Source organism: Rattus norvegicus, chromosome 7 (genome assembly GCF_036323735.1).
Source record: "Rattus norvegicus strain BN/NHsdMcwi chromosome 7, GRCr8, whole genome shotgun sequence".
Lineage (NCBI taxonomy): Eukaryota > Metazoa > Chordata > Mammalia > Rodentia > Muridae > Rattus > Rattus norvegicus.
Genome location: NC_086025.1, coordinates 136,649,252 through 136,673,555, shown reverse-complemented (window position 1 = coordinate 136,673,555; position 24,304 = coordinate 136,649,252). Strand labels below are relative to the sequence as shown.

The 24,304-nt window shown below is 39.4% G+C and overlaps 1 long non-coding RNA gene across 1 annotated transcript; it reads right to left on the bottom strand.

The window, feature by feature from the left end:
- Positions 1-5,569: 5,569 nt before the first annotated feature.
- Positions 5,570-8,957, bottom strand: LOC108351558 (uncharacterized). Its single transcript, XR_001839061.3, has 3 exons — positions 8,458-8,957; positions 7,961-8,021; positions 5,570-6,035 (listed from the first exon to the last, which is right to left on the bottom strand). It is a non-coding gene; the product is annotated as an uncharacterized LOC108351558 (long non-coding RNA).
- Between the last annotated feature and the right edge of the window lie 15,347 nt (positions 8,958-24,304).

Sequence of the window (24,304 nt, the reverse complement as noted above, 5' to 3'; positions counted from 1 at the left end):
CCTCCTTCACTGAAATCTATCACATAACAAAACACAAAACAACAAATTTAGGAAAATTAAAGTAACATTCTATATTTTATCATACCACAATGAATAAAGCTGGACATCAATAACAATGTATAATACAGGAATGATTCAAAGTCATGATAAATAAACAGCACACTACCAAATTAGAATTGTGTCAAGTAAGAAATCAAGAAGGAAATACAAAAAAATTCAAGAACTGCATGAAAATAAAAGCACAACACACAAAATTTATGGGTCACAATAAGTGTACTCAAGAGGGCAAGTTTATTGTACTAAATGCATACATCCAAATAGTCAAAAGATCTCAAATGAATAACTTAATGATATCTAGGAAGTTTGGAACAAGAAACGACATCCTCCAAAGTGTACAAGATGAGACCACCTAAATGACGACTGTAATTAATAAAATAGGAATTAAAAAATAAGCAATAAACCAACAAAACAGCTTCCATTAACTTCCTGCAGGGATGTTGCCTTAATCTGTGTTTGTCTCAAAATGTATATTTACTTTTCCATCAAATCTTAAAGATAGCTTTGCAGGGAATAGCATTCTTGGCTCACAGTCAGTTGCTTTCAGAGACTGAAGCATTTCTCTCCCTGTTCTTCTGCTTTTACAGTTACTGATGTCTGATGTAGTTACATTTTTGCCTTTGCATGTGAGTTGATGTTTTTCTTGTGCCACTTTTAGGATTATTTCTTTGCAGTGTATATTCGATCTCCTAGCTATATATAGTGTGTCACAGAGTTTCTTCCTGTGCCCTCAGTGACACTGTGTGCTGTGCTAGCACTGTAGATGATTTGTTCTAAACAAAGAGGATACTCATGGTGTGGGTCACCTAAACTCTCACGGTGCACATTGGCTGTGCATCTCGCCTGGGTTTTAGGGTCATGTGCTCTTGAACATCCTTTGTGTTATTCTAGGAGTGAGCATGCATTGCTATGGAATAATGTCCCACTGCTATGCTCTCAGTAGGAAGAAATCACTACAATCTTCATCCTTCAAAGAACAGAGAATATAGCAGAAGGCTGGGTCAAAGGGACATAAAAGCCAGAGAAAGAGGTAGAGTGTCCTAGCACTAGTTCTTTGACTGTGGGTACCCTGATCTACCATAGTAAATTCCAGACCAGCCAGTACTACCACAGTGAAAACCTGTCTCAAAGAACAAAACAAAACAAAAAAACAGCAATAAAACACCATAAAATCTATGTGATAACAGTGGATAAGTCTTAGGCTCTGTGAAGGTGGGTTGAGATGGAAAATTCTAATTATGTCTAATGATGCTGACTGTTTTATGAATCAAGACTCCTGAGAGGACACATGATGCCTCATTAGTCTCTCATCTTTACTTTGTTCAGAGAGGGACAGCAGAGAACTTTCCTGGCATTAGACTGGCTCTGTTTGCTCCAGCTGACTCATGCCAAGTAGTGAGAGGCCTGGCTGTTTCTGCTGGATCATGCCACTGCTACTGATTCGTGTTTGGTATCCTGACATTACTGAACTGGACTGCTGGTATCCTAACAATGAAGACTGGAATCGCCCCCAAAGAACTACTTCTAAACAGGTCCACATCCCCTTGTCCTATTTCCCATCTTTTCTCCTCTACCTTTGGACAGTGGTCTAGAAGGAGGAGGGTTGAAGTGTTGAAAACCCTTATTAAAGTAGGTTTTGAAAAATCTAAACCTACAGGGGATGGCTATACTGGTTGACTGGCTGGCTGGTTCTTGGTTCTGACTTCTCTCCTCGGATCTTTCTTTAGAGGACACGTGGAGCTGATGTCCAAGTTATCTAACTTCTGATGCATTCGAAAGAGAACTGCAAGCATCAGACAGACTGGTCCTAAACCAATTTTATCAATTTTCAGTACTTTTATGTGTGGATGTTCTGAATCACAAAAGGGAAAGGAAACATGGGAACAAGTTATTTCTGGGGAAACATTTAATAAGGAAAATGTGGGTCTTGCAAACTCTGTCATTAGAGTTAAACATTTCATAAGGATGCAGCCATGACATTTTTAAATGTCTTCTATTCTGGCCCCCGACTCTCCTTTCTGCTTTACTTATGAACTTTTCTGGTATCCTCTAAGCAAAATCCCACCCAGTGATTCCTGACTGGTCACTGTGTATATTGTACATGAAGACTTGCCTTGGTTGTGCAGATACTAGAGCTTCATGCTCAGATCTCCCTGCTCTTTGACTGCTGTAATGATTTTGACACACCCTTGTCTTTGGACATGAGTAAAGACTTTTACCTGAGCCTACTTTTTTTTTCTTTTTTTTCGGAGCTGGGGACCGAACCCAGGGCCTTGCGCTCGCTAGGCAAGCGCTCCACCGCTTAGCTAAATCCCCAACCCCCGGAGCCTACTTTTTGAAGATAACATATAAATATTGAGTTTGGCTTATAGACATTTAGAATGCTAGTTCTTGTCATCTTCTCATATATAATATATATACTTATATATTTCCTGCACATCATATCTTAAATTTAAGCATGTTTGGGATTCCTAATTCATACCCTTGTTTTGGCCACATTTTTATTGTTATTAATTTCTTGTTCTTTTTCCAAATTAACTTAATGAGTAAACATGAGAGAAGCCAGAGTGTTGCAATTTCACTGCCTCCTTAGCAATTTCAATGGCATCATTCTTACGGTATGAATATTTTTTTTCTTTTTCTTTTTTTCAGAGCTGGGGACCGAACCCAGGGCCTTGCGTTTGCTAGGCCCCAACCCCCAGTATGAATATTTTAAAGATAAATTGTGAAATAAATAAAAATCAGAAGAAAGTATAAACTGTGTGTAGCATGCTGCCTGCTTATCTCTGATGTTTAGCTGAATTTTTTCTTTTATTGGATTATATCAAGAGTAGAAATGTTTTGCATTCCTGGAGCAATCTGTTTTTATTGTTATTGTCAGGGTATTTCTGGGAATTTGCTATTTTATTTGATATTAATGAACATTTTTTCCTATTTTGAGCTCTTTCTTTCCCCTTAAATATCAGGCCATCACAAATTATATTGTTTTATATTCTAAATACACGTCATGAACCATGTTATAGAATCCAGACTTATTTAAATCTCACAATCACTGTAGGAGATGAACACAGTAAAGAGATGTGAAGTTGTGGTGTGAACCTTGACCATGTATCACACTTGCATTTGTACAGTAGATGAGCTGGGAATTCTCTAGAATCACTTTTCCTTCATTGATGTCTGGCCTTCCAGGTATTTTCTCAGAAATCTCTACTGAGAAGACTCCTGCTGAGCGCATGGCCATCCCCTTAGCAGACAAGCTGGTTTACTTTGTACCATATCAGAGGAAAAAAAGTAATATAAACGGCCTTCCTTTCTGATCTCTGTAACTTTTAGTCTAATTTGGCTCCACATTGAAGCAGATATATGAATTTTCAGGATAGTAAATTTTTTGTCTTCTAGAGATGAAAAATTCCATGTTCCATTTTATTCTGCCAATGTTAGTATACACATTTTCATCATCTTTAAAAGAATTATTTGTTTTTTCCTATCTTTATTTTTTTCTAAAATATTTATTTATTTGTTTGTTTGTTTCCTAAAAGCATGTTTAGAAGATTAACTGTTTTTTTTTCTTTTAATCTTTATTAACTTGGGTATTTCTTATTTACATTTTGTTATTCCCCTTCCCAGTTTCCGGGCCAACATCCCCTAACCCCTGTCCCTCCCCTTCTCTATGGGTGTTCCCCTCCCCATCCTCCCTCCATTACCAACCTCCCCACAACAATCACATTCACTGGGGGTTCAGTCTTGGCAGGACCAAGGGCTTCCCCTTCCACTGGTGCTCTTACTAGGCTATTCATTGCTACCTATGAGGTTGGAGCCCAGGGTCAGTCCATGTATAGTCTTTGGGTAGTGGCTTAGTCCCTGGAAGCTCTGGTTGGTTGGCATTGTTATTCATATGGGGTCTCCAGCCCCTTCAAGCTAAAATAATTATTTGTAATTATGGCTTTTTTCTCTTACAGTTGTCATTGAGTCTATTGAACATGGTATACATGGACAATAATGAGTAAGTTCATGTCTTCAACATTTAGTACTACTTGGCTAAATCTTCGTTTGATTTCACCCAACCAATTACTTTTTTTACTGTGTGTTTTTCAGTTGTAATGTCAACAGTCTTTCAAATATATCCCAATAGTGAGCAGCATGATAAAAGTCTATTGTATGTATTAATATTTTTATTGTTAAGATGATCTTTTTAATTTTAATTATATAATTTATTTATAATTTCAATTGTCTTGAAAATTAGATATTTTGCAGCATATTTTGATCATGATTTCCCATCCCCCATCGCCTCCAACATCTACCCTACCTATCCATCCCCTCCCAAATCTACATTCTTTCTTTCATTAGAAAATAAACAGAAAAGAAAAAAGATAGTACAAAAGAATGAAAGAAAAACAGAAAAGATCAAAGCAAAAAACAAAAAAATGATACACACATACATACAACTCACACACACAGTCACACACAAAGAGAGAGACAGAGAAAGAGAAAGAGAAAGAGGGAATCCTTGCTGCTTAGACCTGTGCAGGTCCTGTGCACAATGCTCCAGTCCCTGTGAGTTCATATATGCACCAGTCCTGAGGGCTTTGTTTCATTCATGTCTTCTATTCCTACTGGCTCTTACAATCTTTCAACCTCCCCTTCTTTAAAGATTCCTGACCCCTAAGAGGAAATAATCATGGGGACATGTCATAAAGGGTTGAGGGTTCCAAGCCCTCACACACTCTGCATATCGTTCAGTTGTGGGTCACTGAATTTGTTCCCATCTACTACAGTCAGAATCTTTTCTGATGATGGCTGGGCAAAATACTGTCTATAAGTATAGCAGAATATCATTAGGACTACTATTAGTAGGAAAGCAGAATTTGGTTTTCTTCTAGGACTATGGCCTATGTAGTCAAAAGTTCTTAGCCACTTAAAACTGGTGTGAGGTGTGAGTTCCATCTCATGGAGTGGGCCTTAAATCCAAGCTGATAGTGGCCAGTTACTTCCACAGTTTTTGTGCTACTAGTGTACTGGTTTATCACGCAAGCAGATCACGTTTTGTAGCCTGTTTGTGGTATAGCTTTCTCCTCTGATGGTGTACATAGTATCTCCCAGTACCATCAACACTAGTCAGTAGGCATAAAGGCTCTAGAAAGGCACCAGTTCAACCTCCTCATATTCCACACAATATGTAGACATTCTTCTCAACATAGAGGCCAACGGTTTTTAAAGAGGAACCAACAGCCTTGACAATAGCCTAGGTAATTTGGGGTTTTCCATGACTCAGATGCAACCCATTCCAGACCCTGGGGTTCATTTAGTAGCCAGAGATGTCTTGTTGGGGTTTTGTCTCTCTCATTATTTGGTGTTTCATTTGGATTTCTTTCATATGTGTATATTTTAAAAAGCTTCTATTATATTAGGTTTCCATAAGGCCTTTAGTTATTTTTCATTAATTTACTTAGTTATTCCCTTTACATCCAAATATCAGACCCCTCCTTCCAGTCCCCCAGATCCTCCCCTCTCCCCTTCCCCTTCTCCTCTGAGGAGGGGGGCAGCCCTCTCCCCATGTTGTCACCCTACCCTGGCAAATCAAGTCACTGCAGAATTAGGCACATCTTCTCCCACTGAGATCAGACAAGGCAACCCAGTTAGGAGAACTGGATCCACAGGTGTGTATCAGATTGAGGGACAACCTCCGCTTCAGTTGTTGAAGTACCAGGATGAAGACAAAGCTGCACATCTGCTATCTATGCTGGGAGAGGGCATTAAGTTCAGCCCATGCTCTTTGGTTGATGGTTCAGTCACTGGGAGCACCGAAGGGTCCAGGATAGTTGACTCTGTTGATCTTCCTGTAGAGTTGCTATCCTGTTAAGGTCCCTCAATCCTTCCACAAAACTCCTGAGCTCCATCTAATGTTTGGCTGTAGGTCTCTGCATCTGCTTTTATTGGCTGTTGGGTGGAACTTCGTAGAGAACAGTTATGCTAGGATCCTGTTTACAAACATGACAGAGCATCATTAATAGTGTCAGAGATTGGTTCTTGCCCATGGGATGGGTTTCAATTTGATTGGCCCTTAGTTTTAGCTGTTCCTCCCTCTATTCCCTCCCTTACCCTCTTTACTCCACCCCCTCCATTTAATCCTAACTATATATTCAATTTTCCCTTCCTTAAGAGATCTCTTTCTCCCCCAGTCCCTTATGTTATAGCTAACCTCTGTTAATACAGATGAAACCTGCTCATCGAAGACTTAAAAACTAATATTCACATATAAGTTAATATATACCATATTGTCTTCTGAAGTCTGGGTTGCCTCAGTCAGGATGACTTTTTTCTAGATCCATCTATTTACCCATAAATTTCATATTTTTTTAACAGTTGAGTAATACTCCATTGTGTAAATGTACCACATTTTCTGTATCTATTCTTTCATTGACAGATATCTAGACTCTTTCCAATTTCTGGCTACTATGAAGAACAGCAATGAACATGGTTAAGCAAGTATCTCTAATAGTGGGAAACATCCTTTGGGTATAGACCTTAGCTATGTCTTGAGGTAGATCTATTCAAAGCTTTCTGAAGAACCACCACACTGATTTCCATCGGGGATGTACACGTTTGTAGCCCCACCAGCAGTGGGTGAGTGTTCTGCTTTCCCCACATCATCCCAGCATAAGCTGTCATTTGTTTTATTAATCTTGGTTATCCTGACAGGTGTAAAGGTGAAATCTCAATGTAGTTTTGATTTGCATTCCCTGGTGACTAAGGATGTTGAACATTTCTTTCAATGTTCCTCAGCCACTTGTATTTCATCTTTTGAGAACTTTCCTTTTAGATCTGTACCCCATTTTCAATTGGTTATTTATTTTTTTGATATCCAGTTTTGTGTGTACATATATATATGTATATATATATACATATATATATATATATATATATCAGCCTTCTATCAGATGTACAGCCAGTTAAAAATAAATCTCTTCCCATTTTGAAGTCACTCATAACCTGTGTGTTATTTAAGCTAAACTTTAGAATTAGAATATCCTCTTGATGGACTTTTCCTTTGATATATATGGTTCTTCCTACCTCTTTGGATAAGTTTTAGTTTAAAGTCTATTTGTCTGATATTAAAATGACTATACAAGTTTGTTTATTTGGTCTATTTGCTTGGGATTTTCATCCTTTTACTCAGATACGATGTTTATCCTTGGTGCTACAGTGTGTTTCTTGGATGCAGCAGAGGGTGGAGACAATAATGTCCATTTGTTTGTTCATGTGTGTGTTACAGTAGTATCTGGGCATCTGGGTTTGGAATGATTGTATTTTAAAGTGTTGATATCTGGTCTGTAATCACCAGGTGGGTTTTCCATTCCTTGGTTTCTGTTATATCTCTAGATCTTAGGAGTGTGTGGTAGCTGTGGGTTACCTATTAGGGACTACTCTGTGCTCCTGCCAGGTGTGACCACTGGGGATTCTACTGGTTTTAGGTATTAGAAGTTCACACACAGAAATAAAGATGGGCTAGAAGGCAGGGTTGACAGGATCCACAGGAAGAAGGAAAGCTAGTTTTGCTAACAGGATCCGATTGCCTCGCCAACAAGGCCTGAGAGTTTCCAGGGATAGAACGACTTAGGTGTTGGCAGGTAGTCAAAGTGATAGGACGAAAAAGGCTCAGGAGAGGATCTGCTTAGTTCCCTGGGAATTGGAGGCAAATAGGAGAGATTACAGAAAGTGGTGTGCTACCAAGCTGGGGATAAAACTTGAGAACTGGGATTGGGGTGTGGGAAGAAGAATAAAAATCACTTACCTGGGGCTGGGGATTTAGCTCAGTGGTAGAGCGCTTACCTAGGAAGCGCAAGGCCCTGGGTTCGGTCCCCAGCTCCGAAAAAAAGAACCAAAAAAAAAAAAAATCACTTACCTGTTGTTGAAATCTTTAGTCCCAATCTGGGGTTTCTACCCCACCTTTGACCATTTAGTTCCTGTAAAAAAGACACACACAACCTTATATTTACAATAAGCCTTAATCAGCACAAGAGCAGGGCAGATATCTACCCTCTATGTTATCAGAATCTACTTTCCTATCCATAACCCTGAGTAATTTCTATGTTTTAATTGAGCTGTTCTTAACTTCAATTGACCAGCCCTGGGGGCCATGTTTTCATGACCTAACCCATAGCATCTTCCTCCTCCACCTTCTTCTTGCCTGCTTGATTCTCCTCTGACCCCAAACCCGGGAATCCTAAACCCCATCTTTGTCTCTTCTTCCTAGCTGTTGGCTGTTGACATCTTTATTTACCAATCAGAAATAACTGGGTTAAGGTCACACAGTGTCATTTAGGTTTACATGTGGTCCTCAGATCCCGAAGGCCCACACTTAGCATTACAATACACGGAAGACCAAACCTCAACACTTACCCGATCACTGGCCAGTATGTCCAGTGGGTTTCCAGGGAGGGACTACCTCAGGTGTTGGCAAATGAGATACAGATATGCGGTGAGGGAGAAAGGCTGATTCTCTGGCAGAGCTGGCCAGTGGGTTTCCAGAAAGACAATACCTTGGATGTTGGCAGATAAGACAAAGAATGAGACCTTAATTTTATTAATGGTGTTTCAAAATTTCAAATAACTAATATTATAACTTAAATTTCGATCCTGTTCTCATCCTCACCTGCACCCAGTCCACCCACAAAATCTATTTGATTTCCCCCATCCCAGGAAGATCCACGCATCCTCCTTGAGTCTTCCTTGTTACTTACCCTCTCTGGGTCTGTGGATTATTCTTTACTTAATACCTAATACCCACTTATAAATGAGTGTATGCCGTTTGCCTTTCTGAGTCTGGGTTACGTCACTCAGGATGGTTTTTTTTCTAGTTCTACCCATCTGCCTACAAATTTTATGATGTAACTTTTTATTTTTTATTATTTTTTTATTAACTTGAGTAGTTCTTATATACATTTCAAGTGTTATTCCCTTTCCCGGTTTCCGGGCAAACATCCCCCTCCCCCCTCCCCATCCTCCCCGCATTGCCGCCCTCCCCCCAACAATCACATTCACTGGGGGTTCAGTCTTAGCAGGACCCAGGGCTTCCCCTTCCACTGGTGCTCTTACTAGGATATTCATTGCTACCTATGAGGTCAGAGTCCAGGGTCAGTCCATGTATAGTCTTTAGGTAGTGGCTTAGTCCCTGGAAGCTCTGGTTGCTTGACATTGTTGTACATATGGGGTCTCGAGCCCCTTCAAGCTCTTCCAGTTCCTTCTCTGATTCCTTCAACGGGGGTCCTATTCTCAGTTCAGTGGTTTGCTGCTGGCATTCGCCTCTGTATTTGTTGTATTCTGGCTGTGTCTCTCAGGAGAGATCTACATCCGGCTCCTGTCGGCCTGCACTTCTTTGCTTCATCCATCTTGTCTAATTGGATGGCTGTATATGTATGGGCCACATGTGGGGCAGGCTCTGAATGGGTGTTCCTTCTGTGTCTGTTTTAATCTTTGCCTCTCTCTTCCCTGCCAAGGGTATTCTTGTTCCCCTTTTAAAGAAGGAGTGAAGCATTCACATTTTGATCATCCGTCTTGAGTTTCATTTGTTCTAAGCATCTAGGGTAATTCAAGCATTTGGGTTAATAGCCATGATGTAACTTTTTAAACAGCTAAGTAATAGTCTGTTGTGTAAATGTACAATATTTTATTTCTCTGTGCTTCTGTTGAAGGACATCTAGGTTGTTTCCAGTTTTTAACTATTACAAATAAAGCTGCTATGAACACAGTTCAACAAGTCATGAAGACTTGGGATTTGGGGTCCCTACTCATGTGTATTCCTATTTAAAGAATTTATCTTTGGGGGTGGGGGCTGATACCTGGATGTAAAGTGAATAAATAAATAAACAAAGAAATTTAAAATTTAAAAAGAATAAGGAAACTAAAAAACTAACTTAATTTTCAACTTTAAATACATTTGAGAGTAAGAGCACACTGAAACAAAAATAACATTCTGGTTTTGATTCCATACATATTTGAAATGTTTTGTGATATTTAAATGTTTCAAATATTATGTTTTTTAGATTTAGCTTTTTCAGTGTGGTATGATCCCAAAGCAGGAGTTCAGACTATAAAAAGCTTGCACAGTTCATTCCACAGTCAACCTCCACCTATTTCTACAGAACAGTGGGAATCAGACTGGGGGACTATGGTCCAAATGGCATTGCCTCTGGAGTAGTTGCTGACTCTCAGGAGGGTGATGACAATGACAGCAACTTCCAGAGACATGCAGCAAACAAAAATTACCAAACATTTTGAAGAAACTAGTCTAAGATGAGACTGAAATTACAAGACGAAAATAAGCAGCAGAAAAATGGGATACACAGAGCAACTCCACTCCGAGTAATTCAAGAGTATCTTGTGTTCATAAAAAGAAGGTCTGGATGCAAAGTGTATAGAATTATAGAGCAAAATAGTGAGCTGAAGCAGCAAATTGAGAGGTTTTCCTTACCTTCGGCATAATAGGGAAGAAGCATGAAGAGAAGGATGTGAAGGTGCCCCTTCTTCAACCTTCCCCTTTGGAAGAACAAGGGAGATCTGGGGATCTGTTGTCTAGACCTCTGTCACCATCAACTCAAAGACAAACCAAGGTATGGAGCCACACAAACAAAATTTCAAGTTTGCAAAGCAATATCTTGGAATACAAATAGGTAAATAGTTATGACATTTAAAACCTAGGAGCATGAGAGGTGGAAATGAAATTATTTATGGTTGCTAATTATGGGTAGAAAAAAGGACTCAAGGTTACATTGACAACATAATTGTTTCTTTTTTTAGAGTAGCAAATACACAACCTGTTAGAATCTAGTGTCAGTGGGCATATAATACAGATGTTTAACATATTATTCTAGCCCTATATATGCCTTGAAATTATTTTAAAAACTAAATTTAACTGTAACCAGGTTTAAATATTTACCACAAAATTACAAAAGACAAAAATCACACAGCCATTCCCTGGAAGTATGAAGTTAGATGTCTAATTGCACCCTCTGCTGTCATATATAGGATATAACCAATGATTTACAACAAAATTCAACAATGAAGGTTTCAAGGAAGCAGGCTCCATACTTCCTTTCCTCCACTCCAGCTGAAAGCAGCCTTTGCATCAGAAGAAATATGAAAAATATGATACACACCCTGTTCTGATAATTTTTATGTATGAAGTGATTCTTCCAGACAAATCAAGTGAACGTTTAAGGATAACTGATGATGATGATGGCATAGATACCTCAATGCAGACTCTGGGCCATTCTCTGTATCTCTGTATGTTTGCAAAGGCAAGAGAAGGCTGTGGGAGCTAAGACGGAGAAGACTGAAAGAACTGATATTTTGCTTTATTATTTTCAGATTAGCAATTTCAAGTTCAAAGGGTCACCCAGAAACTACAAACCACACAAAGAAATGTACCAATGAGAGGGTGTTCCAAACATGGTAGTGTTTTGTTCCTGTGTGTGAGTCCTGATCAAGTTCCTGGGATACTGAAGGCTTGCCACATTCTAGTCCTGGTACCGTCTTCTCCCTCCCTCCTCATCCAAGCATGAGTGAGCTGCTATAGAATTGTCCTCCTACACCAGCTTAAAACTCAAGGGCTGCTTAGGGTTTGCCCTAAATGGAGATTCTCCCCATGTGGGGAGGCAGCCAGACAAAGCAGCCTGCCAAGAAGGCTTTGTATTTACTATGTCTGTTGTAGCATTACTACAAAGTTCCTAGTTTATTCCAAACACCATTCATCCTTCAAGTCTGGAAATCATACTTCTGAGAGAGATGCTGATTCACAGGACTAAAATAAAGGTATGAAAGAGAGATGCCTGGAGGAAAAGTCCTTTCCATGACTCCTCCCCCTCGTGGTTGCCCACATTCCTTAGCTTGAAGCTTCTTAAGCTGTTGGTGATGAGCCCATGTGGGTTAGCAAAACTGAATATGAGGGCCATGAAAATTTTGACAATAATAAAAAGTTTCTGAATACACAGTAATCAAAAATTAATTCAAAATTAAATGCATGGGTGTTTCTGGCAGCAGTCAAAGGTGTTGAATCAATAAACCTCCCCGTGGCCTTGGCTTCTAAATACACGACCTGTACACTTAGTGCTGAGCACACCAACCTGTCACACAACGCCTGCAAGTGCTGTTTGAATGCCTTGGCTCAGATTGGAGACTGCCAAATGCTCTTAACTACAGTGTGTTTGCTGTGCATACAAACGTTCCTGTTCTTATGAAAACATGATGACTTAATTACAGAAAACTATTTTCCACTGTCATTCGTTGGCATGTAAATATCAAATTTGTGTATGTGTGGATGGCACTGTGTAACTACCTGAATTTAGATATTTCTGTTATCTCCTTGTGCTACAGAAATCTATGGGTTCAATCATAGCAAGTAAAAGCCAAGATTAAGACTCTGTAACAATATTTCTCAATCATCTGTACACATAAGTGTGGATTCAACTTTAAAATTAAGCACAAATGTACTTTCATAATTTTGGGATGGTGTTTTCTTAAGAATTTATTTATATTTTATGACAAATTATTTTTGGTTCTGGCCAAGTGATAGAATTTAAACAGATGAGCTCCTCTGACAGCTGCAGCATACCCAGGGCAACAGGGAAAGAAAAATATTTGATTGTTTCAACAGAATGTATTTACTTGTAACAATCGTTACTATAAACAGAACCTCCTCGCTTAGTTTGAATTGAAGTTTTGATTGTATCAATCATAAAACCAGCCATGCAAAAAAAAATTGTCATTCAGAGAATACCATGTGTCATAGCAAACCCAGAGGATATTCCGAGGAACTTGTAAATTTTTCATATGAAAAGGTTGTAGAGAAATTTGTCGCCATCAATAAAAATCATTACTTGAATATTACAAAACCACTTACTTAATTCCAAAAACTAAAATGCCCTATATGATAGTTTCCCTTTTCTTCACTGCTGACCCATCCACAGGCACTTACAGCCAGAAGCATCATCAGAATCACATGTGCTTCCCAGGAGTGCTGTGCCCTTTACAGCCATTTGCCTTCAAAACTTTGCAAAGACCTGGACCTCAGTCATAAGAGATCACCACAGAATCCAAGTGCCTATTGAGAGCACAAGGTCTAAACAGAGTACTGAATGAGAAAGTTATATTTTAACTAAATAGAATGTCATCTGATATTTTTTCATAATAACATCATCAAAGTGTTTTGCCAGATTTTTTTTCCTTTTTTTTTAATTTTATTTATTTTTTTTTATTATCTTGAGTATTTCTTATATACATTTCAAGTGTTATTCCCTTTCCCGGTTTCCGGACAGACATCACCCTCCCCCCTCCCCTTCCTTGTGGGTGTTCCCCTCCCAAACCTCCCCCCATTGCCACCCTCCCCCCATAGTCTAGTTCACTGGGGGTTCAGTCTTAGCAGGACCCAGGGCTTCCCCTTCCACTGGTGCTCTTACTAGGATATTCATTTGCCAGATTTTTAAAACTTTTGATTTAACTTTGTCACTTCAAGGAAGAAGTTGTAGCTTATTAATTATCAATAAAATTCAAAGTTGAAGAAAAAAGAAGTTAACATGTGGAAGAAGGAGGAAAGCGTTCTTTGTAAATGTTATATCTGCACATGAGTACATAACTGGAAAGAACTTTTCGATAGTTAAAGTCTAAGAGTTTTAACAGAATGCCTGAAGTGCCTGGAGACAACTTAAGGAATACTTCTCTTTGAGTTTTGATTCTAAATCACTTTGCTGGACTAGTTAAGCATTCTCAACCAATGTAAAAAAATATTTAAAATTTGTCTAATTTTTCACCAACACAAGTTTAAAACCTCAGTTTCACTTTTAAAACATCATTAAATGAGTTTTAAGTTGTGATAAAGGCAGACTATCCAACAATTCAGAAATGGTACAAAATATCTCTACCATATATTTTCATATTATATATTTCCATTCTCTTTTCTTGCCAGTAGTTTGGGTTCCTTTTATTGGATATTTTTTTATTTACATTTCAGATGTTATCCCCTTTCCCCTACCCAACCACCCACCCCTTCCCACCTCCTTGCCCTGGCATTCCCCTACACGGAGTGGTCCAGCCTTGGCAGGACCAAGGGCTTCTCCTCCCTCTGGTGCCCAACAAAACCATCCTCTGCTACATTTGCAGGTGGAGCCGTGGGTCTGTCCATGTATTCTCTGTGGATGCTGGTTTAGTCCCTGGGAGATCTGGTTGATTAGTATTGTTGTTCTTATGGAGTTGTGAAGCAGCATTCTTAAGACTGGATGTTTGCTTTCATATTTAATGAATGACAAAATTATATATAAACCAAAAAATGATTTTAATGGACATTTGTGATTTATTATCGTAAGTGTTTGACTTGTAAATCTATTTTATATGTCTATGTGCCAAGGGTCTCATAGTCTACCTTCCATTTTTAATGTCAGCAAACACTCCAATTCTACTCATATCTCTTCTTGGGCTCTTACCTTTCCTTGTCTTCCTCTGTCACTTTTAAGAACCCTTACCCTAAGCCACACAATCACAGACAAACCCTCCTCCTCAACATTGGCTGACAAACCAGCCTACCCTACCATGTAGCATAGCATACTCCCAGTTCCAGGACACTTTTGTAGTGAAGGATGCATTTTTCTTCCTACCACACATTCCAGGGATTAGGACGAAGAAGGGGTGCATACTTCAACTTGTGGTCTTGCCTTTGTCCTTTCCTCATTCATATTCATATGCATCTATCTGTCTGTTTATCCATCCATCCATCCATCCATCCATCCATCCATCTATCCTTCTATCTATATCTCAATTTCTTTTGCCTAGGAGTGTCAAGCAACTCAAACAACAGTCTATCTCTTGTCACTCAATAATATTCATACATACACCACCTAGAGGAAGGGAGCTCTCTCCCCCAATCTTTCTCCCTGTGACCCATAGCAGGTTCCTCTGCTCCTCCACCATCTACCTACCATACTGAGATTCCTCTCATATCTTCTCTGTTTCTAAAACCTGGATATAAATAAGCAAGCATGGCTTTTATTTTAAGAGTTGTTGAGCACCTCCTACATATGTTGTGTCCAAAAACTCTTACCCTCTGGGAAAATGCAGGTCAACACACACACACACACACACACACACACACACACACACACCTCACATGGAATTGTACACATATGTAGACACATGCAAGTGTGCATGAACATACATACATGTGCACACATAAGCATATGCACACATCCACATATACATACACATACATATTCACATGTGCATGCACACACATGCACACACCCACAACAACTAATTCAACAACAGTTCAGTGCTGCACTGGACAGATACATGAGTACTAAAAAGGAATCATTAAAGCTGAGTCTGTACACCTTAGAGATGGCCTTTATTAGGGACCTTGAGAGTGGGTCACATTTTATCTCAAAGAAGAAAGAACATTCAAAGCAAATGGAATAGAACTGGCAAATACCTAGAGATGAGACACCTTGGAATATTCAGCAACAATGGCTAGTTTTCAATGAGTAGTGAACAGAGAGGAAAAGGATGAGAATGAAACTGAAAAAAAGTTTGTGACTTCAAAGAGATGGTTCAATGGTTAAGAGTACTTCCTGAAAAAAAAAAAGATGAGGGGGGAAGAAAAGAGTACTTTTTGCTCTTGAAGAGGATCTGTGTTTGATTCCCAGTACCCACAAAGTAGCTCACAAGTCTGTGACTCCACTTCCAGGGGATCTGGTGCCTTCTTCTGACCTCCAGGGGTACCAGACCCACACATAGTACAAATATATGCATGCAGGCAAAACACACACACACACACACACACACACACACGCGCGCGCGCGCACGCGCGCGCGAGAGAGAGAGAGACAGAGAGAGAGAGACAGAGACAGAGACAGAGACAGAGACAGAAAGAGACAGAGAGAGGAAATAGATCTTTTAAAACAATATGAAGTTTGTACCAAGTTGCTATGAATGTCAGTGTGAGTACATGTCCAGTGACTGTCTGATGAGTGTGTGTCTCCTTGACACCCTCTCACTGAGAAGGCCAGCACAGAGAGTTCTTGAAGCAAGGATTTGGCCATATGACTGGCAGGAATTTTAAGGAAGGCTTCTTTCTGCAGATCTTCTTTCTCTGGAAACGAAGTCCCAGATATGAGGCAAGGTCAGAGGGTTTCTGGATTCATTTGCCAGATACACCTCCTGGACTCAAGAAGGAGGTTGGAAAAGCTACCTCATACAGTCTCTGTGGCCAGTACTAACTTCTTCTATTGATTCTGATGCTATCTTTGCCCCTTCACAAGCTTGCATTACTTCTCTTGCCAGTGCTTCCAGAAGTGTGCTCACCCCACTCAACATCCCACTCAACTTCACCAGTCCTCAAGCCCTGTCCTTCACAATGCCCTCCCAATAAAGATTGCCAAAGCTTCCTTTATTCCCCAAATCTTGAAGAAAATACCCACAACACTTGATAATTCCTGAGGAGTTAAGAATTTAATTTGGCAAATTAAGGAAGATGGGTAAAACAGCAGTCCTTACTCTGTCTGGAAATGTTAGGAATTATACTATTAATCATCTACCTAAAAATAGTAAGTGTGCATGCACATACATAGATGGTTTAAAATTTTCCCACCTGTGCTGACAAAGCTCACCCAAAGAACCATAAGCTAGCCAACAAAAAAAAAATTAACTCGAGTATGAGAAGCCTTCTTTTGAACTACTGTCTAAGAGACTCCCAGAGCATTATAGGCTATCGTTATTGTCCTTGGCTATCCCCGCAGAAATGGAAGGCAAGTCCCTATTGCTGCAGACACCATGAACTTCAGAAACAAGAACCCGAGGACTTGAGCCAGATCTGACCTGAAAGCTTCCTTCCTCAGGACTAGCTTTCACGATACCAGAAAGCATCATGCAAGCTTCCAAAAGCAGGAAGCAACCAACACTCCTGCCCAGCTACAATGATGTGTGTGCACCACCACAACTACCATGACAGCTATAAGAATGCAATAGTGTTATGCATACCTTGGTGGTAATCAACAGCTCTCTAATTATTCTTAAGTTCTGTTTTAGTAAAGGTTAATATTGCTGTGATAAAACATCGTGACCAAAAGCAACTTGGGGAGGAAAGGGTTTATTTGGCTAACATATCATTGAGGGAAACCAAGGCAGAAACTCAAACTGGGTGGGAACAGAAGACAGGAAGTTGACACAGAGACCATGGAAGAGTGATACTTGTTGGCTTCGTCCTCAAAGTTTGCTCAGCCTACTTTCTTAAAGAACAAAGGACCACCAGCTCAAAATATCCCTACCCAAAATAGGTTTTGCTCTCCCCGCACCAATCATTACTTAAAAGAATGTCATACAGGCTTGTCTGCCTAAAGCCCAATCTTCTGAAGGCATTTTCTCAATTTAAGGTTTCCTCCTTTCAGATAAATCTAGCTTGTGTCAAGTTGACATAAGAGTAGCCAACACAAGGTCTACCTGGGGCTAGTGAAGTTATGAATCTTGGAGAAGAACCTGCAACCATCACTTTACTAAGCCAGCATAACACCTAACTCCATTCTAAGTATTTGTTCTAAACCCACAGAGAAGCATGGTGCTCCCCTTTCATTGAGGAAACTTCTCATTGTAAGTAATGGTCTCTTTTTAAGACAGAGACCATCACAGAAAACTATAACCAATCAAAATGAAGAGTTGTGGTGTGTGCTCACAGTGGATACATCCACAAATCAACTCCTGCAATTAAGGCTCGGGAGTGGGGGTGGGGCGGGGGGGGGAGACTGTAAGAGCCAGAGAAACAAGAGGTTTGCTGTGAGGCTGTCTTCAAAGCGTGTCAGAGGTGCTATCCCCATGAAGTCTCGCCAATATGACTTTCTAAACACAACCTGAGCAAAGATAACACTAATGCTAACACGGTTCTAAATTTTTAATGGCTATTTTGGTTTTAGTTTTTACACTGTATAGGACTAGAAAATATGACCTGTACACTTCCAACCCTCTGGGTTTATTGAGATTTCTTCATTGCTTGGTATTGATCAGTGTCCCATTTTTCATACCCCCTGGGAATTGAAAATAATGTCCATTCTTCCTTCCTTGCGTAAAGAGCTCTGACATCTCCTTCAGTGTCCCTCTCAAAACTTGCCTGATGCTTTTGTTTGTATTGAATTTTTGAAGAGGAGTGTTTCAAAATGTCCCAACCAGAATTATTTTTTTTCCTGTATTTATAACAGGTTTTGTTTTATTTGACTCAGGGCAAAACACTTTTGATACATAAAAGTTCATGATTTCCAGCTTCTTGGCAAATTGTACCTTTTTTTCCTATATAAAAAGTGTTCTTTGTCCCACTTAAGACCTTGGCCTTATTCTGACGTCTGATATTTCTTGTCTAACCTTCCTTTCTCTGGGTTGGCATTTACCTCAGACAGAGTTATTTATCCATCCATTTCTTTGTCAGCATTGCCCATTTATTTTTGGTGCCCCTCTTATCAAAAGCATTCTTCTGACTTTGTTTTTTGATTCTGTCATCTATTATGATTTCTTGGGGGTGCCCTTTTATTTTCCCTCCTTCCTGACCTTTTCAAGATGGATCAAATTTTACACATTTGCTTCTGCTTTTGTTTTGTTTTTTTTTTTTCTTTTCCTTTTTTCCTTTTTTCTTTTTGTCAGTCTCAGACATTAAAGTCAGGGCCTTGAGCATGCTGGGAAAGTGCTCTATGGTGGACCCAAATTCCCTGCCTCAATGGGTGTCCTACTCTATCAATATTTGCCTTATTCCCTTGAGGAAAAAAAAACTCTCATTGCACCTAGAGTTAGGCTAGCATTAATCAAAACAGTGATAATCTGCTCCCCATTCATTGGGATCACAGCGCATCCACACTCGGTTTTTTACAAAGGCACTAGGATCTAAATTCAGATCCTCATGCGTAGCAAGCATTCCTACCTACTGAGACATTTTCTCAAACTATATAATTGCTTTTGATCATGGCATCAGTTTAAAAAGAGCTTCCTCTATAAATAATCAACAATTAATTATTATGATTTCCTCTCGAAATTATCATTTTTAGTTCTCTGTCTTTTCCAATCACACCTCCAAAATAGTATTTGCTCCCAAATTATACTCAAATCTATGTTACATATTCTCTTATTATAGGAGTCAGTTACAGCAAGTTTCTTGAAATATAATATTAGCAATAATTATTATCAATGGCTTCCTTGTTTACCAACTAGCATTGTAGTTTATTTATTTCTCTAATTTTTCTTTTCCTTTTTTTAATGAATTTATTTATTTCATGTATATGAGTACACTGTACTCAGACACACCAGAAGAGGGCATCAGATCCCATTATAGATGGTTGTGAGCCACCATGTGGTTGCTGGGAATTGAACTCAGGACCTCTGGAAGAGCAGTCAGTGCTCTTAACCACTGAGCCACCTCTCCAGCCCTATTTCTCTAATTTTTCACTTGAGAATAATTGTTTCAGAAATATCACAGCTTTCAGAGACCTGCATTTCTGCCTAATTCTTGTGTGATACTTTCTAACTTTAGAAATTTGGTTTCTCAGTACTTTCTCCTCAGAATCAAATATCCCAAGCTCTCTTGTCCACTGGCCTTTGGTTTTATAAATGAGTCTTAGGATATTTCAACTCACTTCGCTTCTCATTTGATTTCTCTAACCTAAAGTTTAAAATCTAGAATTCTCAGCTAACCTGGCCTATCCTCCTATTCTCATGAGACAGTTTTGATCAAAAATACAATATCTTCACTTCTGAAACTTTTACTTACTTCCCATCCTTACTATCCTCTTAAACAGAGATATTAATGATATACAGATATATGCATTTGCTGGCATATGATGTATATATAAGATATGGATAGAGAGGTGACTGTAGAGAGAGAGATATTTGGTATTCTAGACCTACCTTTATATCCATTGAAAAGGTTTTTTTTTCCTGTAAACTGCAAATTTACTCAAGAGAGGCCCTTTAAATGCAAATGAATCTCCTTCTTGCTCTGCTGCCCCCCCAACCTCCATCCCAACTTCTCTCCTAGTGCCCAAATCCACCAGCTGCTCTGAAAAGGCTTTTAAAGATAGGATCTCAGTACGTAGCCCAGGCTGACCTAGAACTCAGCTCCTCCTATATGCCTCCTAGGTGCTAGAGTTGTAGGCATGCATCACCATACCTAGTCTCTTATCTTTACTGTCAACACAGGACTCTTGTGCTTTGGTCTATGTTGTAGATGTATTGATTTCCTAAATGTATGGGTATATCTTCCAATTATTTGGAACTTTTCTTTAGTGTGCATTTTTTGTGTTTTTTTGTTTTGTTTTGTTTTGTTTTGTTTTAGTTTATAGTAACTTTTGTGGAAGCTTGGCCCTTGGTTTATGAATAGCATTACCTCCACAGTTTTGGAAGTTAGTATATAAATGTTTGAATAATTTCCTTTATCTTTCTACTCTTCTAGCTACTCGTCCCTCTTATTCTTCCAGATTCTTCATTTCTTTTAGGGTACCAGTTTCGCTTGTATATTTGCTGGTGTCAAGCAGAGCACTATGAAGGCCAGGTGTTCCTGTCCTTTGTGTGTAGAAGAACTGTCTCCCCTGGGAGCTGCCCTGAGACCCACTATACTCTGCTGATAGAGGTGGAGCAGACTGGGGTGCTCAGGTAGCTCCAGGGATTGAGTTCTCAGAGACTACCTTCAATACACTGTTCATTTACACAGCACAGACCTTTCTTCTACCACCAGTTTTGGAAGCTGGAAATTACATCAGATCCTATACTACTTCCCCCTGACCTAGTGAGCTCTTAACATTGATCTAGAAGCAACCCTTGCACCAGACACACTGTGAGAAAGTAAAGGCTATTTTGCTCCAATATATGTAAAGAAATTTTAACTTAATTTTATTTTACTTTTTACATTCCAACCTTAGTTTCCCCTCCCTCCTCTGCTTCTCTCTCCCCATCTTCCCCTCTGCCCATCTACTCCCCCTCAGATTCTCTTCAGAAAAGGATAGGCCTCCCATGGATATCAAGCCTTGGCATATCAAGTTGCAAGTAAGACCAGGTACCTCCTCTCCTATTAATGCTATATGAGGCAATGAAATAGGAGGAAAGGGTCAAAAAGGCAGGCAACAGAGTCAAAGACAGCTCCTGCTCCAACTGTTAGGAGTCCCACAAGAAAAACAAGCTACACAACTGTAACACATGTGTAGAAGGCCTACATCAATCCCATGCAAGTTCCCTGTTGGCATTTCAGTCTCTTTGAGTCCCTGTGAGCCCAGGTTAGTTGATTCTGTGGAGTGTGTGTGTGTGTGTGTGTGTGTGTGTGTGTGTGTGTGTGTGTGTGTGTGTGTGTGGTGTCCTTGACCCCTTTGGTTTCTATAAGCCTTCCTCCTCCTCTTATGCAAGATTCCTCAAACTCTGACTAATGTTTGGCTGCAGGTCTCTGCATCTATTTCCATCAGTTGCCGTGTGAAGCATCTCTGGTGACAATTGGTCTAGGCACCAATGAAAAGAATTTTTTAAGGCCTTGCATATTTGTTTCTTTGTTTCACATACAGATACTTTACTATGTGCTCTTACAATTTGTTTTTTCTCTTAATGACTTGGTACAAGCATCTTTGAGGTCCACTTAGAGGAGTCCACTTCACTAGGCAGCCACATAGTGTCTAGTGTTGAACTTATACCATGGTCTATGCAGGTATTCTCCAACTGGCAGACATATGGGATTTTAATAGTCTTTTGGGTTGTTTTCCATTTTTCAGTTAAATATCTGTATGTCATTTTTGTTGTTGAGTTTGAGACCAACATTCCTTTCTGTACTTTCTCTTCCTGTAATATGCTTCTATTCCTGAAATATGGAGTCACATCACTGGGACTCCCAGGGCAAACAGTTTCTTTATTTCTAGCACTAGTAGATACTATCAAATTGTTTTTCCTAAAGGTACTAGGTAACCATGTTCCCAGTGACAGAATGTGAGTGCCTATGTCTCCATGTACTCACAGTGCTCAGGTTAGTCTTTGAAGTTTGGTTGTAAAGTGGATGAAAAACAATTCTTCAACTGATGCCTTTAACAAATAGAAAAGATTTTCATAATTTGGTTGGCAATGTCTATTTCTCTCCAGGAGAATTCTTCTTCTGAAACTGTCACATAGTTTGTGGTTGTTGGGACTTTTCCTTTTGTCACTTTATAAATATTACCTGTAGAATATAATAGCATAGCAGTTAAGTGCCTTTAATCCCAGCACTCAGGAGACAGTAGTAGGTGGATGGCTATAAACATAAAGCCAGACTGATCTATGCAGTATGTTCAATACCAACTAGGGCTACTGTGGTGGTTTGAAAGAAAATGCCCCCATAGACCCCATAGAGAGTGTCACTATTAGGAGGTATGGCCTTGTCGTAGTAGATATGGCTTTGTAAGAAGAGGTGTGTCACTAGGGAGTGGATTTTGGGGTCTCATAAGCTCAAACCAGGCCTAGTGTAGCTCACTTTTTCTTCCTGCTGCCTTCCAATATAGATATAGAACTCTCAGCTCCTTCTCCAACACCATTTCTGCCTGTGTACCACCATGCTTCCTGCCATGATGATAATGGACTAAAACTCTGAACCTGTAAGACAGCCTCAATTAATTGTTTTCCTTTATTAGTCACAGGGTCTCTTCACAACAATGAAACCATAAGAAAGCTACATACTGAGACCCTGTCTAAAAGAAATAAAACTTGAGAAAGAGTTTAGAGCAGAGAAAGCTGATCTGTGGTCAAAGCACTTGCCCTGCAAGTGTGAGGACTGAAGTTCAAATCCTCAGAATTCGTGTAAATGTTGGCTTTTATATGGGCATGGTAGCCCACCTCTAATTTTAGACTTGGAAAGCAAAGAGAGGGGATCCCCAGAGCAAGCTGGCTAGCAATACTTAGTCATATTGGGTGAGGTCAGGATTTGATTGAAGACCTTGCTTCAATGAATAAGATAGAAGAATGACTGAAGATGATTCCCAAAACCAACCTCAGATGTCCATATGCACAGACACATAAATATACACTGACACACAAGCAAAAAAGAAATGCATACATGTACACACATGCATACACACGCATGCACATGGAAAAGAATAAAAACAGTGTAACTTGCTAAATAACTTGCTATAACATATGTATAGCAAAAATATATTTTTCTGGCAGCTGAAGGGATAACTCAGAAGTTAACAGTGCCTGCCTATTTTCCAGAGGACTCAAGTTCAGTTCCCAGCATTCCCATGGTGGCTCACAAACACAGGTACCTGAACACTTATGGCACATACATGCATGTAAATAAAAAATAGTTTAAACTATGTTTAAAACAGACATAGACTTCCTGATTTATTTCCTATTTTAATGGTTATAGTACCTTTTGACATCAACAACTTTTAAATCTGTGCAATCAGAATGTTTTTTCTCCATTTTTAGTTTCTCGGTTGTTTTTTAAAAAATTTGCTCAAGAAGGTTTTTTCCCACCTCCAAGTTATTTTCATACTCTCCTAAATGTTCACCTAACATTTTGTTTTTTTAAAAAGACTTTTAAGCCATCTGGGATATATTTTATGTATAATGTGAGAGAAGAAACTGTTTTCATCTTGTTGAAAACCCAATTATGCTGATACTACGTATTAAGTAATTATTATAACCACCAAATTCCACCTAGAGCCCTGGCCTGCTCTACTGAACCCCACTGAATGCCTATTGCCTCTAAAGCTAGAGCCTCACTAGAACTTCCATGAGAAAGGGAATGTCACAATTTCTTTTCTCTATTTCTTATGCCTAAAAGATATCTCTATACCTAGAGAAGTGTCTTACACCAATGCAGGTGTTCAAAACATCTTTAATCCCTCCCTCCAGCACTTGGGAGCTTGAAGTAGGTAGTTCATTACGTCTTTGAGGTCAGCTTGAACTATGTAGTTAGTTTCAGGTCAGCCAAAACTACATAGTAAGACTCCGAGGGAAAAAAGGAAGAAAGAAAGGAAGCATGGTAAGAAGGAAGGAAAAGGAAGAAGGAAGGAAGATAAAGAAAGAGAAGGAAGGAAGGAAGAAAAAGAGAGAGGGAGGGAAGAAATGATGGATGGATGGATGGATGGATGGATGGATGGAGAAGGAAGGAGAAGGAAAGAAGGAAGGGAGGGAGGGAGGGAGGAGGGAAGAGAGAAAGAAAGAAAGAAAGAAAGAAAGAAAGAAACAAACAAACAAACAAACAAACAAACAAACAAACAAACGG